This window comes from Pseudorca crassidens, chromosome 3 (genome assembly GCF_039906515.1).
Source record: "Pseudorca crassidens isolate mPseCra1 chromosome 3, mPseCra1.hap1, whole genome shotgun sequence".
NCBI classification, from domain to species: Eukaryota; Metazoa; Chordata; class Mammalia; order Artiodactyla; family Delphinidae; genus Pseudorca; species Pseudorca crassidens.
Genome location: NC_090298.1, coordinates 122,232,746 through 122,248,274, shown reverse-complemented (window position 1 = coordinate 122,248,274; position 15,529 = coordinate 122,232,746). Strand labels below are relative to the sequence as shown.

The window sequence follows — 15,529 nt, the reverse complement described above, 5'->3', positions numbered from 1 at the left end:
ATCTCACAACATGGCAGCAAGCAAGAGGGAGGACAAGAGGGTGCAAGGAAGGCAAAAGTCATAGTTTTTTTGTTTCCTAATCACAGCAGTGACATCCCTTTATTTTCTGTGTTCTGTTCATGAGGAGCAAGTCACCAGGTGTAGCCCACAGTCAAGGGAAGGGGTTACACAAGGGCATAAATACCAAGAGATCAGGAACACTAGGAGCAGTGTCGGAATTGCCTGTCCTACTGACCTAAGCAGATGGGTATATGCCAGGTTGTATGTACAGCTGTTAACGTCTTTTTGGTACCTATTGGGAATGGTGAGGGTCAGCTGCACCCTCATAACCTCACTACCAGCTTATGAAAAAGTTCTGCAACACACACAGATGCTTTGTTAATCATTTACAAGGACACCCAAAGTAGCTTCCTGTTCTGTAAGTTTGATTACATCTCCGTCCTTCTGGGTGCTTCGTTCTCTGCAGGCAGAGCTGATGATATTCCAAAGGCAAGATTCAGCTATTTTACAGGTAGCATCAGGTAGCCAGAATCGTCTGTCCAGTGTCTGGCTACAGGACTATTTAGTCGTAAACTGTAGGTGCCTTCCCTAAAGTTGGCAGGTGAAGGCGTTGCTAACTAGTCTTAAATCCTCATTGCAAGAATGAGTGTCACTCCAGAATTTTGAGCTAATCCCCATATCTTAAGTTCTACTAATTGAGGTAATGAGAGTCCATTTCTAATATCCATTATGCTAGTTAGCAAGCCAGTGAAAATTCACTATTTTAACGTTACTTATGCTAATCATCAAAGCCTCTGGTGGTTGCTGATAAAGATAACTGAGGTTTCTGTAGAGTGAAGATTGCTGATTAGAATGCTCATAGCCAACGCCTGGAGTGTGAAGCCTACATTAGGGCAACTTACTACCTGGTGTGTAACTTGAGCTAACACATGCACCATAACATTATGCTGCACATGCTGAAATACTTTGAAGCAAATTATAGACATCCTGTTAATCGTTTTCCACATGCCAACTCCTGAACTAAAAGCCTAGTATGTTCTGCCTTTAGAAAGGTTATTCGGTGTGAAACGAGGTTTTGCCTGTGTGCTTAACAAACGTGAAGCTTTAGAGAAGTGCCCCTTGGTACATGATCTGGTTTTCTTATTTCCCAGATGTCACGTCTCACATCTTGGACCCTCAAATCTCTCACCTCTAAAATGGAGTGATAATAATCTTTCACAGGGTTATTTTAAGGGTTATGTGAGGGCATATATATGAAATATGCCTGGCACGTAGAAAAACTTAAATAATCACTAGTATTAAGAGAAATTCTCTAATAAGAAATATATATATATATATTTTTTGCTGTACGTGGGCCTCTCACCGCTGTGGCCTCTCCCATTGCAGAGCACAGGCTCCAGACACGCAGGCTCAGCGGCCATGGCTCACGGGCCCAGCCGCTCCGCGGCATGTGGGACCCTCCCGGACGGGATCACAAATCCGCATCCCCTGCATCGGCAGGCGGACCCTCAACCACTGCGCCACCAGGGAAGCCCCAGAAGTAGATTTTTTAAGTAAATAGGCTTTTAAATATTTATCCAAACAAAAATTTTACATAGCAGCAGTATGGGTAAGGTTTCATTTCTTTAAAAATTATTTTTCTAATCATTTTTTAGGTGCATAATTTTATTACTTGTTGTATATACATTTAACATTTTGATATAGATCCTTTCATATGTCCTTGTGTATGTTTGCATATGTATGTTTATGTATTTTTTTTTGAATAACAAAATTGGAATTGTTCTGTTTATTTAGCCCGACCTTGTTATTTATGGACATACTGTGAACATTTTTCTGTGCCATTACACATTCCTTGAAAACATGATTTTTGATGCTTTCATAATATTCCACTGGCATGATAGCTCTTATTGTTGTTTTCTATTTTTTTTTCACTATTATAGATAATATTATAGTAAATCCATGAATGTAAATATTTGTGTATATTTCTGATCACTTCCTAGGCTAACAAGTGTGCACATTTTAAAGACCTTTGATGTGTAACGCCAATTTGCTTCCAGAAGAATTCTGCCCATTTGTAGCTTCCACCACCAGCTGGCTCTGGGTATTATCAGCTTTCTTGCTGTATGACTTGAATGAATCACAGCCTCTTAGGAACTTGCATTTGTCACTAGGAAAGCAGGGCTAATTAGTCCATCCTCATGGGATTGTTGTGAAGAAGAAATGAAGTTGTTAGCTCCAGTCTTCTGATTCTTACTCCAAAGACAGTGAAAGTTAATGCTTCTGTCGTTAACTAGTTGTGTGACCTCAGTCCTCCTCCAAGGTTTTAATTGTGTTACCTTGGGCTAGTTGCCCTGAACTGCTCAATTCCTTATCTATGAATTGACTATATAGTGTCCACATAGGCATCGCAGTCACAACCCTAAAAAGAGTGGACATTTCAAAACCCAGTAATAATTCCAAGGTAGAGGAAAAGAGCAAATAAAACTGTTATTCAAAAGAATAAACTCACAAAGATGACATAAGAACACTAGTGTAGGGGCTTCCCTGGTGGCGCAGTGGTTGAGAGTCCGCCTGCCGATGCAGGGGACACGGCTTCGTGCCCCGGTCCGGGAGGATCCCACATGCCGCGGAGCGGCTGGGCCCGTGAGCCATGGCTGCTGAGCCTGTGCGTCCGGAGCCTGTGCTCCGCAACGGGGAGAGGCCACAACAGTGAGAGGCCCGCGTACCGCAAAGAAAAAAAAAAAAAAAAAAGAACACTAGTGTAATGTTCTGCTGACTATATATTAGAGACTTCTATTTCCTGCTTGATTATGTGAATTCTTTCAAGATTCTTTTCATTACTTGAATCACTTGAAGAACTGATGAAATATGTTCTGTCCCTCTTATTTCCCAGCTTTCAATTTAAATCTGTTGATAATACTTTTTAATCCCACTCTTGAGTGCTCAAATAGATTGATTTACTTGATGTTTATTCATTAGATGCCATGAGAATATTACCAGGATTCTGATTTTTAACAACTTGTTTCTAGATCAGTTAAGTGATAGTAGCTACTCTCTTTTTGCATATCCATCACTCCCCATCAACTCATCTCAGCCTGCTCTTATCTCTAGAGTTTTTAGTCCCGAGAAATACAACCTTTGCAGTGAAAACATCATAGTGAAAATGAGTATTCTGCAACTGATAACAGTTTTTGTTCCTTCCACGAAGTTTAAATCCATGCCTTTACCTTGACTGTGAGACTCAGGAATCCAAAACCACTCAATGGCTCATTTGAATTCATCATGGTTGTGATAGAATACTCAGCGGTAAAGCTTCTGGGAATCCCTTAAGTCAGCCAGCTGAAATTCTGGGGTATTATCTTCTATGAAACTAGATGAAACCTGGGAAGTTAAGCTCTTTCCCGAAATGATAGAAAGTGGTTTCCTGAGCTTGAGATGAGTCTCTGTCATTATTTGCATAGTGATCAGAAGCCACGTCCCTGCACAGTGGACTGTGCAGCACAGGGGCCAGGAATCAGGAAATCTGAGCTCTGGCCCTCCCTTGGCTGCACTCTCCAGGCCAAGGTGCTTGGACTAGTAATTCTCAACTTCGCTATCATTTTTTGTAAAATCAGGGATTGCACTAGGAGGTCATTTTCAATTCTGACACTGTGATTTTTTTTTCTTTTTTCCGAAACCACCCTGCTTTCCCCCAATGGGTAAATACCAAGATTTTTAACTGTGATTAAAAATCTTCCAACAAACAAAAGCCCAGAACCAGGTGGCTTCACAGGCGAATTCTATCAAACATTTAGAGAAGAGCTAACACCTATTCTTCTCAGATTCTTCCAAAATATAGCAGAGGGAGGAACACTCCCAACTCATTCTATGAGGCCACCATCACCCTGACACTAAAACCAGACAAAGATGTCACAAACAAACAAAACTACAGGCCAATATCACTGATGAATATAGGTGCAGAAATCCTCAACAGAATACTAGCAAACAGAATCCAACAGCGCATTAAAAGGATCATACACCAGGATGAAGTGGAGTTTATCCCAGGAATGCAAGGATTCTTCAATATACGCAAATCAATTAATGTGATACACCATATTAACAAACTGAAGGATAAAACCCATATGATAATCTCAGTAGGTGCAGAAAAAGCTTTAGACAAAATTCAACACTGATTTATGATAAAAACTCTCCAGAAAGTAGGCATAGAGGGAACTTACCTCAACATAATAAAGGCCATATATGACGAAGCCACAGCCAACATCATTCTCAATGGTGAAAAACTGAAACCATTTCCACTAAGATCAGGAACAAGACAAGGATGCCCGCTCTCACCGCTGTTATTCAACACAGTTTTGGAAGTTTTAGTGACAGCAATCAGAGAAGAAAAAGAAATAAAAGGAATCCAAATCGGAAAAGAAGCAAAACTGTCACTATTTGCAGATGACAGGATACTATACATAGAGAATCCTAAAGATGCTACCAGAAAACTAGTAGAGCTAATCAATGAATTTGGTAAAGTTGCAAGATACAAAATTAATGCACAGAAATCTCTTGCATTCCTATACACTAATGATGGCAAATCTGAAAGAGAAATTAAGGAAACACTCCCATTTACCACTGCAACAAAAAGAATAAAATATCTAGGAATAAACCTACCTAAGGAGACAAAAGACCTGTATTCAGAAAACTATAAGACACTGATGAAAGAAATTAAAGATGATACAAACCGATGGAGAGATACACCATGTTCTTGGATTGGAAGAATCAACATTGTGAAAATGACTAGACTACCCAAAGTAATCTACAGATTCAGTGCAATCCCTATCAAATTACCACTGGCATTTTTCACAGAACTAGAACAAAACATTTCACAATTTGTATGGAAACACAAAAGACCCCGAATAGCCAAAGCAATCTTGAGAAATAAAAATGGAGCTGGAGGAATCAGGCTCCTGGACTACAAAGCTACAGTAATCAAGACAGCACGGTACTGGCACACAAACAGAAATATAGATCAATGGAACAGGATAGAAAACCCAGAGATAAACGCACACCCATATGGGCACCTTATTTTTGATAAAGGAGGCAAGAGTATACAATGGAGAAAAGACAGTGTCTTCAATAAATGGTGCTGGGAAAACTGGACAGCTACATGTAAAAGAATGAAAGTAGAACGCTCCCTAACACCATACACAAACTCAAAATGGATTAAAGACCAAAATATAAGGCCAGACACTATAAAACTCTTAGAGGAAAATGTAGGCAGAACACTCTAGGACATAAATCACAGCAAGACCCTTTTTGACCCACCTCCTAGAGAAAAGGAAATGAAAACAAAAATAAACAAATGAGACCTAATGAAACTTAAAAGCTTTTGTACAGCAAAGGAAACCATAACTAAGACAAAAAGACAACCCTCAGAAGAGGAGAAAATATTTGCAAATGAAACAACAGACAAAGGATTAATCTCCAAAATATACAAACAGCTCATGGAGCTCAATATCAAAAAAACAAACAATCCAGTTAAAAAATGGGCAGAAGACCTAAATGGACATTTCACTGAGGAAGACATACAGATGGCCAAGATGCTCATGAAAAGATGCTCAACATCACTAATTATTAGAGAAATGCAAATCAAAACTACAATGAGGTATCACCTCACACCGATCAGAATGCCGTTATCAAAATAGCTAGAAACAATAAATGCTGGAATGGGTGTGATGTAAAGGGAACCCTCCTATACTGTTGGTGGGAATGTAAATTGATACAACCACTGTGGAAAACAGTATGGAGGTTCCTTAAAAAACTAAAAGTAGAACTACCATATGACCCAGCAATCCCGCTACTGGGCATATACCCTGAGAAAACCATAATTCAAAAAGAGACATGTACCACAATGTTCATTGCAGCTCTATTTACGATAGCCAGGACATGGAACCAACCCAAATGTCCATTGACAGATGAATGGATAAAGATGATGTGGCACATATATACAATGGAATATTACTCAGCCATAAAAAGAAATGAAATTGAGTTATTTGTAGTGAGGTGGATGGACCTAGAGTCTGTCATACAGAGTGAAGAAAGTCAGAAAGAGAAAAACAAATACCATATGCTAATGCAAGTATATGGAACCAAAAAAAAAAAAAAGGTACTGATGAACCTAGTTGCAGGGCAGGGATAAAGAGGTAGACATAGAGAATGGACTTGATGGCATGGGGTGGGACGGTGAAGCTGGGGCGGGACGGTGAAGCTGGGGCGAAGTGAGAGTAGCATCGACGTACATGCACTACCGAATGTAAAATAGTTGGCTGGTGGGAAGCAGCCGCATAGCACAGGGAGATCTGCTCTGTGCTTTGCGATGACCTAGAGGGGTGGGATAGGGAGGATGGGAGGGAGGCTCAAGAGGGAGGGGATGTGGGGACATGTGTATGTATATGGCTGATTCACTTTGTTATACAGCAGAAACTAACACAGCATTGTAAAGCAACTATACTCCGAAAAAGATGTTAAAAAATATTTTTAAATTTGTCTGACAAAGTCTTGAAGTCTGCAAAAAAATTCAGGAGTTGAAGCTAAGTATGGATCCAAGACCATCAGAGATAATTCACGTAACAAGTAGATGGTCAAGGGTTGAGGTGTTGGTAACAAAATATTTAAAAATAAGACACACACTTTTACATTTTTTTTTTTGCCATGCCACGCAGCTTGTGGGATCTTAGTTCCCCAACCAGGTATTGAACCTGGGCCCTTGGCAGTGAGAGCGCAAAGTCCCAACCACTGAACCGCCAGGGAATTCCCAGACACGTGCTTTTAAAAAATACTAATTAGCAAGAGAGGGTAGTAAGCACGTGGTACTGATGTTCCAATTTCATTTTAAAATCCTATGCACGTGAGCTGAATACACCGTATATTACAAAGATTTGTAAATCTCTTAGATGTCTTTGAGTATTGCTGCCTGGTAATAGATACGTTGGCCTGTTTTCAGTCCATGTCTTCTGTAAATGCAGACTCTTCTGGAAAGTTTGGAGAAAGCCAGTTACAGTAATAATAGTTGTAGCTATAATTTATTGAGTGCTTACCAGGAGCCAGGCCCTGATGAGGAAGTGGAGGCACACGGAGGTTAAATTACCTGCACGGTGTCATCAGCCAGTGTACAGAGCTTAGTACACATACGACTTTGAAGTAGACACTCCAAGTGTACAGTATTGTACTTGCTTTGCTGTTGCTCGTTTACGCTCACAGCCGACAGGAATCTTTGGAAATTTGGGAGCCATGTTCTCCTGACTGTTCTGGATGGAATTTCCAACCAGTCTGTTACTTTTCTGGGCCCGTTCTTGTACTTTGTTGTGCTAAATTCAGAGACAATGAGAAAATAGGAATTTGTGGCCACCATAAATCTTCACGTACCTCATGTAAACCTAAGGCAGACACAGAATTGAAAACTGAAGCAGCTCTGGCTGGGCTGCATTGAAATAGCAGAAAGATAGGGGCTGCATCCACAGCTTGTGTGGACTAAGAGTGTTTTAGTCACAGATCTTTGGTGGATCAAATCTGTTGTAGGATCGGGCTTGGATTCAGCTAGGCTCTTGGCGCAAAATTAAGGCTGTTCGTTTGACCAACAAAGTCAGGGATTAATACAGAATTCTGGGCAGAGCAACTTGAATTGCAAAGCTAATTTAATTTCTTGAAGGTACATCTAATAGTTAAACTTCAGTTGTGTGCTTAAGCCCTGGAGCATGCTAATTAAATGCCCCTTGAGCTCTCCGAGGTGTCCAGCTGTTCCTCTTGGTCATTCTCACCCCTTCTGTCAGTGGTCATTTCTTATTCTGTATCCCCACTCTATGGTAGAACTTCATCTCTTGCTGAAGGACCCCTTGGTGTGCCCACACTGTGTGGGACTAGGGGCACCAGGTAGAGCCCCAAGCAGATGGTGGGGAGGACGCTGGGGTGTCTGCCTGTTAAGGAGAAAAGAAGCCTTGTATTTCATGAACCCAGGTTTGTTGGAGTGATATTTCTTGTCACTTTCAATATCCTTAGAATTCCATTTACTGCCTGGGATTTGACCCCTTATTCTTTGTCTAGCTTGCTTTCTTAGATTCTGGCTAAACTATTTTTTTCTGAATTTCCTTGGTAAAGGAAAATGGTGGGTTTTTGAGAGTTGAGTTGTTGATACCCAGTTTAAGAAGAATTTAAAGGCTATAATTAAAAATTTTCTTGATCACTGGCCTTTGGTGAGGATGTAGCTTTTGTTACTTTTAAAGACATTGATGTTTGTTAAAGTCCACTAGTTTTTCTACTCTTTGCACTTCTTGATATGTTTGAAATATTTCGTAATTTAAACAATTGCCGCACTCCCCCCAAAAAAGACTTGTTCCGTTTCTAAGCAGAATTAAAAAAAAAATATTTTATATAAAATGTTTTTGAGTAGGTATTACCTGCACGTAAATGTTTTAAATTATATTTGCAGCAGAGCCATTTATGTTCTTTTGCTCTCGAGTTCTCTGAAAGCAGCATACCCTGTACTGACCTGCTGTGTGACCTTGGGCAAGCCGTTTAATTTTCTGAGTCTCACTGTTGTCATCTGTAAAATGAGGATAATACAGGAACCCATTTCAGAGAGTACTTGTGAGGAGTGAATGAGTTACATACATAAAATGCTTAGGAGCCGACTTGGCATACAGTAAATGATCAGTTGTTACTGTTTTTTAAAATATTTATTTATTTGGCTGTGCCGGGTCTTAGTTGCGGCATGCGGGATCTAGTTCCCTGCCTGGGGATCCAACCCAGGCCCCCTGCATTGGGAGAGAGGAGTCTTACCCACTGGACCACCAGGGAAGTCCCAGTTGTTACTATTATTTAAAAAGAAAAATGCAAGGAAATTATAGGCAAAAACTTAATTTTTTCATTATGACATGATAGACAAATGTTTAGCAGTTATAATGAGGCTGTTTTGGAGTCAACCCAACCTGATTTTAAATCTCCGTCCCCTCTCTGATAGGGTATATACGCACTGAAGATAAAAAGAGAATTATCTGGGCACCCATTGGATTTGTTTATTGTCTAGGCATCAGTTGAATTTACTTACTCTGTTAGAGACAATTCATTGATTAAATGTACAAGCATGCTGCTAACCATTTTCTCTCTCAGAATAGGGAAGAAACAAGGGGAAATTATGACTGAGCTTAAATCTGATGAATAGTGAAAAAAATGGCTAATAAAGGGAATTGATAGGAACCTTGCTGTTTTTTTTTGTTTGGTAGTATAAGAGTTGGTACAAGACTTGGTACTAGGACCCTTTGGTGCCAGGCACTGAGCCAGTGCTGCTTCAATGTAAGGAAGATTGTCTTACAGTTAGGCCTGAGACAGAGGGAATAAGGAGTATAAAGCATCCCATCCGTGGAGGTTTCTAAGCAAGATCACAATTGTCAGAAATGTCATGGGTGGATGTGGCACTGCATGGGAGGCTGGCTTTGATGTTTAAAAAAATTACTGATAATTATACCCAACAGATACACATGAACAAGCCATATTTTGCATGAAGTCTAAGTCAGAAAAACTGAAATTATATACAAGTCACATTTAAAAAAACTAAAAATGGAAATAGACTTATTGAGTCACACTGGAGGGTGGGAGACCAGTGACTAAATGCCTTTTAGCCAACAAAAGGTTCGTGTCAGATCAGGGTTTATATGCAAATTGGCAATAGGGAAATGGCTTTGTCATCTTCCATTGTGATATTTGATCCCAGGACAACTCCTGGGCCACTTTCATTTCTTTGCTGAGAGTTTCCTATCTGGACTAGATAATATAATGTGCTTTCCAATTTTTAGATTTTATTATTTTGGAATATATTCTTTTCCTTTACAAACTGTGAGATTAAATGTTCTCCTTAAGGAGAGAGGAAGCTTTATAATGTGAAGCAAAGACATCTAAATTACTGTATCAGTTTAATGTTCTGCAGTTACACCTAAAGATTTTGAGTTACTTATCAAAATAAAAGTGAATCTTACTCAATAGTTTATTAGCCCCTGTGGGAAAATTATATTGAAGTCATACAGTCTGTTAGGATATTCCTACTTGAAAAGCATTATATTTAAAATAATTTGTAGATGCGATTAAATATTGATTTGTATATTAAGAATCATGCCATTTAGTTTGGGCGTAGGGCTGAAATACCTGCTTTATGTATCAGGCTTTTTGAACATAATCAATAGGGAAGGGAAGGAAAGCCCTTGCTGTGTACCCAGCATCATACTAGGTGTCTTCACACATGCAATCTCATTAAAACCCTACAGCCCCCAGTGTTGTAAGATCCTGGATCCTGGATTCTTAATCCAGATTGCCTTGGGTCAAATCAAGGCTCTACCTCTTGGTTATTATGTGATTTTGGTCCAGATGCTTAATTTCTCTGAGCCTTGGGTCTCATCCAAAAGAAGAAAATACTCTCTAAGGCAGATAGGAGGGTAAAATAAGCCAGTGCAGATGAAGTACTCAGCACAGTTCCTGGCACACAGTATGTGCCAGTACATTTGAACCCCTGTTGTTTGGTGTTATCCTAGTTTTATAGATGAGAAATCCTAAATATAAAAGAATTGGACAGCATCAGATTAAAGGATACTTTATTGTGGCAAAGAATCTTCTCCTGGAGAAGCATTGAGCAGTGTTTCTCTCTTTTTTTTTTTTTTTTTTTTTTTTGCGGTACGTGGGGCTCTTACTGTTGTGGCCTCTCCCGTTGCAGTGCACAGGCTCCGGACGCGCAGGCCCAGCGGCCATGGCTCACGGGCCCAGCCGCTCTGCGGCATGTGGGATCTTCCCGGACCGGGGCACGAACCCGTGTCCCCTGCATCGGCAGGCGGACTCTCAACCACTGTGCCACCAGGGGAGCCCCTCTCTTATCTTTTGGTGAGAAAACTGAATGCGGATTCCTCCCTTCTTCCCTCCCTGCGGTTGAAGTGGGCTAGAGGCAGATCAGACAGAGCTTTATGTTTTAAGAGCAGTGGAACACTGTTGAAGGGTTGAAGCAGGGAAGCGACATTTTCTTTTTTCTACCATTTATTCATACTGTTATGATTCTACATAAAGTAAATGAAAAGATTCCGAGAAAGTTTTATGTAAACGAACTTAATAAAAAAAGTTTAGATTCAAGAGGGAAGTGAGATTTTTAAAGTAAACTCGATGTGTACCTTTTTATCAAAAGGTGAGTGGTTTTATAATGCACACTTCAGCATCTGAGATTATGTCACTTTCTAACTCCTCTCGGCTAATCAGGATTCTTCAGGACTCATTTTAAGTCCCTGCTTTGCTGTCAGTTCTTTCCGCAGGATTCCCTTCCTTTTACCTTTCATTCTTTATTCTTTCCTTGTTTGGTTTTTTCTCGTTTCCTATGGCAGCCCCTGTTATCCTGACCTTTCACCACACTTTCTAGGATGCCAACTACTGGGCAGATCGCACTATAATTCCAAAATTCACACTCATCAGCCTGGCATTCAAAAGTATCAGTGGGTCCGTCTTATGATTCATCAACATTGAGCATGTATTTTGTGCCAGATTCTGCACCAGACAATAAGGATTCAAACGTAAGTAACTTTTGTTCCCTGTTTCTGAGCACCTTACCATCTAGTGTGGTAGACTTGTAAGCTGATGATTGATGGGTTGACTGATTGATTCATTTGTTCATTCAGTAGACATTTACTGCATGCCTTCTGTGTACTGGGCATTGTTTTCCTAGGGGTTACATCTTGAACAAGACAGACGAGGCCCCTAGCCTTATGGGATTTGAATTCTAGTGGGATTAGATGATCATGAAAGAGATTTAGATGAACAACCATTTACTGAGTGTTTAACCAGAGGCTAGGTACTGTGGTAACCAGATCAGACATTATTTTGACAAATTCTTAGCACAAACCCATGTTACTATATTATCTCCATTCAAAGATGAGGCAGTTGAAGGTTGGAGAATTTAAGTAAAGTGCCCAAGGTTTCACAGCTAGCTTGGACTCAACCCTAAAACCTTTTCAGAGTGTTGTTGCATAATTACAGGGCTATTTGTGAGATGTTTTATGTGCTGTTGTCTCTTCCAGGAAAGAGCAGAACTAAGGTGGGAGGAAGAGTATGTGTGAGCAGGTGGGGAGTTTGCGGGGGAGTGGAAACATTGGAAGTGTAATAGTCTCATCTCCTGCTGCATCCAGTCCGCTTAACTGCACATGGACTGATGTTCCCACCCCCATGCCTTTTGTTAATCCCTCTGCTTGGACCTTCCCCTCACTCTGTACGTCACACTCATAACCAGGCTTGGGTCTTATACAAACCATTCACCTTCTAGCAGCTTCTGCAGGTCCTCCGTTCATGCAAGATCAGTCTCTACTTCCCTTCTTCCATTGACCTTTTTTTTGTTTTCCCAAGTGTGGTAATGTTTCTCAGAGGCTGTGTTGTTTTTCAGTTATTTTGCATTCCTCTAATTCCTCCCAAGAGACCGATGATGCCCTCTTGAGTAGAAACATCAAGTCTTATATGCATCTCATTCCTCACAGCAGCAGTGCAGTCTTTTACACACAATGGGCATGGATACTGTTTCCGGTACTTATTCCAAAGCCATGATCCAAAAGAAATCTTGTTTTCAGTGGCGGGAGGAGAGGTCTTCCAGTGCGTAATCTGCTTATCACAGTACCTAGCTTCTGGTAAACACTCAGTACACAAACAGTTGTTCTTCATCTAATTATGGCCAATCTTTTATCATTGTGATAACTAACTGAGCAATTCTCTTTTGTTAAGAGCTCCCTATATATGTGTCTTTTGAGAAGTGCTTTAGAATTTTGTAATTTTTTTTTTTTTTTTTTGGCTGTGCCGCACAGCTTGTGAGATCTTAGTTCCGCAACCAGGGATCGAACCCAGGCCCCTGGCAGTGGAAGCACAGAGTCCTAACCACTGGATGGCCAGGGAACTCCCCAAGAACTTTGTAATTTTTATAACGTCTAATATTACCCTCTTCTCCTCTGCTTGGACCTTCCCCTCACTCTGTATGTCACACTCATAACCAGGCTTGGGTCTTATTCAAACCATTCATCTTCTAGCAGCTTCTGCAGGTCCTCCCTTCATGCAGCCCTCTTTGGGGACTCATAGGTAAATCAGAGCTTCTTAAGGAAGCATCAGTTGGATAACAGAATAAAGATAGCATCTGGATCTAGCCACATTTAGTTCCAACTTATTCTGCCTTCTCTTCAGGCAAGCTTTTCGTTTTCTGTAATAATCAGCTATTTTTCAGATACTTCTGGAGTGGGGAATTGGTGAAGTGTTTTGAATCTGAAAGACGTGACTCTGGGACTCCTCTGTGGGAACGTGTCTGGCCAGCACAGCCCTGGTATTAGGGAAATGAGCCTGAGAGGGCTCCCTTGTCTGTACCTTGGCAAATACAAAAAGATGGCCTGGTAACAGGGAGAAAAAATTCTCGGAGGGGAAGGACATAATAAAATCAAGCTGGTTTATGGTTTGTTAGTCCAAAAAGCTTTTAAGTTAAGCTCTATCTATAAAGGTGGATCCACGTAATATTTGTTCTGCAATTCAGGCGTCACTGTGTGATAAGTGGTGTAAATTTAGCCCCTTTAAGCCTGATCTCTTAGGGGTTGAATTTTAAGCATTGAAACTATTCGAAAGGACTCTATCGATTGGGTTTTGATTTGGTCCTTCCTTACCAAAGAGACAGACTAAATAATGGCTTGGCCTCCCTGGTAGGTTTTTTGTTTTTTGTTTTTAATTCATTTATAGATCTCTCTCTGTTTGCCCCTGTTCTCCACCTTCTGTTTCTAACTGTTCTGCTTAAAAAGACTAAAGAGGTATGAGAGAGGGGGAAAAAAGGGAAAGAAAATCAACTGTCACAGTCTGAGCATAATTGATTCAATAAATAATGTCTTTCAATTCCCAAGGCAAACCCCAGCGTCTTCACTTATGTCAGTTAGCGCTCAGCTCAGTAGATGGTGGCGTTCTTAATTTAGACAGATGGGAAGAGCTCACCTGTGCTCACTTCCTAAGGAAGGAGTCTGCTTTTCTGGTTTTAAAGACATACCAACAAGACTTATGGGCCCACTGTGCAAAAAAGAAGCTTGCAACTGTGATGTAACATGGCTATTTTTATTCTTCCTGAAAACAGAAGGCAGGCATTTAATTATTGCTCAGGGGTTTGTTGAAACAAACAAAAGAAGTTGAGACAAGGGGAATGAAATCTATTAGTCTGTAAGTTCCATGAATGCAGGGACTTAGGTTTGTTCACTTAATCTCCAGTGCACACAGCAGGTACACAATAAATATTTGTTAACTGTTCTGTGGTTGAGTGAGAGAGAGCAGAAGCGAGCACAATTCAGATCTTAGGTTAAGAATTAAGTTAAATTTCATTCCACTGGTTGTTTCATCCCCCAACCCCTCCTTTTCCCCCTAATTCTTAAAAAGGTGAGTAGCTCTAAGAGTACAAGAGTATATACTGTATCTTCACAAATGATTAAGGGCAATTCTTTCCTCAATTCCCAGGCTTGCAGAGGTGGTATCAAGCTGCTTTTTACAAATTCTAGTATATGAGCTAGTTGTGCTTCAGAACCACATGAGCAATGTTTGCAGATTCCATGCCCCAGCCCTTGAAGTTCTGGTTGAATGGGTCTGGGTAGGGCTTGGGAATCTGTACTCGCTTTTGTGGGTTCCCCCAGTAGTTCTGGTGTGTGCCTGCACTACCCAGTCAACCTCCCAGGCCCCTTAGCTCTCTGGTCTAAGCTACAACTTTGTAAAAGTGATTAGCCTAAGGTACCCAGCAGAATAATTGGCAGGGCTGTGACCAGAACCCAGGTCTCTTGACTCTGACAACAGGGCTCCTGGTCCTACAGTCTACTGTTTTGGCTCACCCCACAGTCCGTGCTCCTTGGCATTGTCAAGATCCTTTAATTAATACTTCCTCCTCTCCAGCTAGTGGCAGTATTTGTGGTGACAGCCAGCTAGAATCTGAAGGACCTTCGGAAACCTCAAGGAAACGTTAGATTTTGTTCAGTGTACTTTGGTACTCAATATATCTTATTGTCTTCTCGAGGTGCATCCCCCTCCCGTGGCTCAGAACAAACCCCAGGTAAGAAGTCCCTGCCTTTCACTTGGAGGCCCACTCAGTGTCTCCCAGCCCGGCCTGACCATGGCGAGCAGCTGGTACTTGTTAAAGGTACAGCTCTCTGGGGCCTCCTTGAGTCCTATGAAATCAAAGCCTTCCTGTGCGGGGCCTGGGGACCTGCAGTTTAAGTTAGTGTTGATCATTATTATTCCCTGTCATCCACACTCCTGTTCCTGAGAGCATCGTGTCCCATTCCCCACAATCCAGCTTTGAGTTCCTAAACACCCCAGTTCATAATTACATCACAATCCTGCCTTTCCGTCTGAAGGTTCAGCCTCTGGTACAGAACTTGTCCTTGAAGGAGGAAAGAGGGAGTATCTGCTTCCTCTTTCTTCCAGGGTAGAATTTGACCGGCCGGGGTGGGTGGTAGTCAGCTTGATGCGTACAAAC

General features: G+C 41.0%; 1 protein-coding gene across 9 annotated transcripts in view; it reads left to right on the top strand.

The window, feature by feature from the left end:
- The window catches only part of PRELID2 (PRELI domain containing 2), a 705,022-nt gene that overhangs the window by 59,861 nt on the left and 629,632 nt on the right, over nt 1-15,529 (top strand). For 4 of the 9 annotated variants that reach the window (XR_010942163.1, XR_010942162.1, XR_010942157.1 and 1 more), the window contains one exon: nt 11,429-11,579. The exons of the other annotated variants lie outside the window; for them this stretch is intronic. The gene's annotated coding sequence lies outside the window, so the exon portion shown is untranslated. The remainder of the gene's footprint in view (nt 1-11,428; nt 11,580-15,529) is intronic. 9 annotated transcript variants of the gene reach the window in all.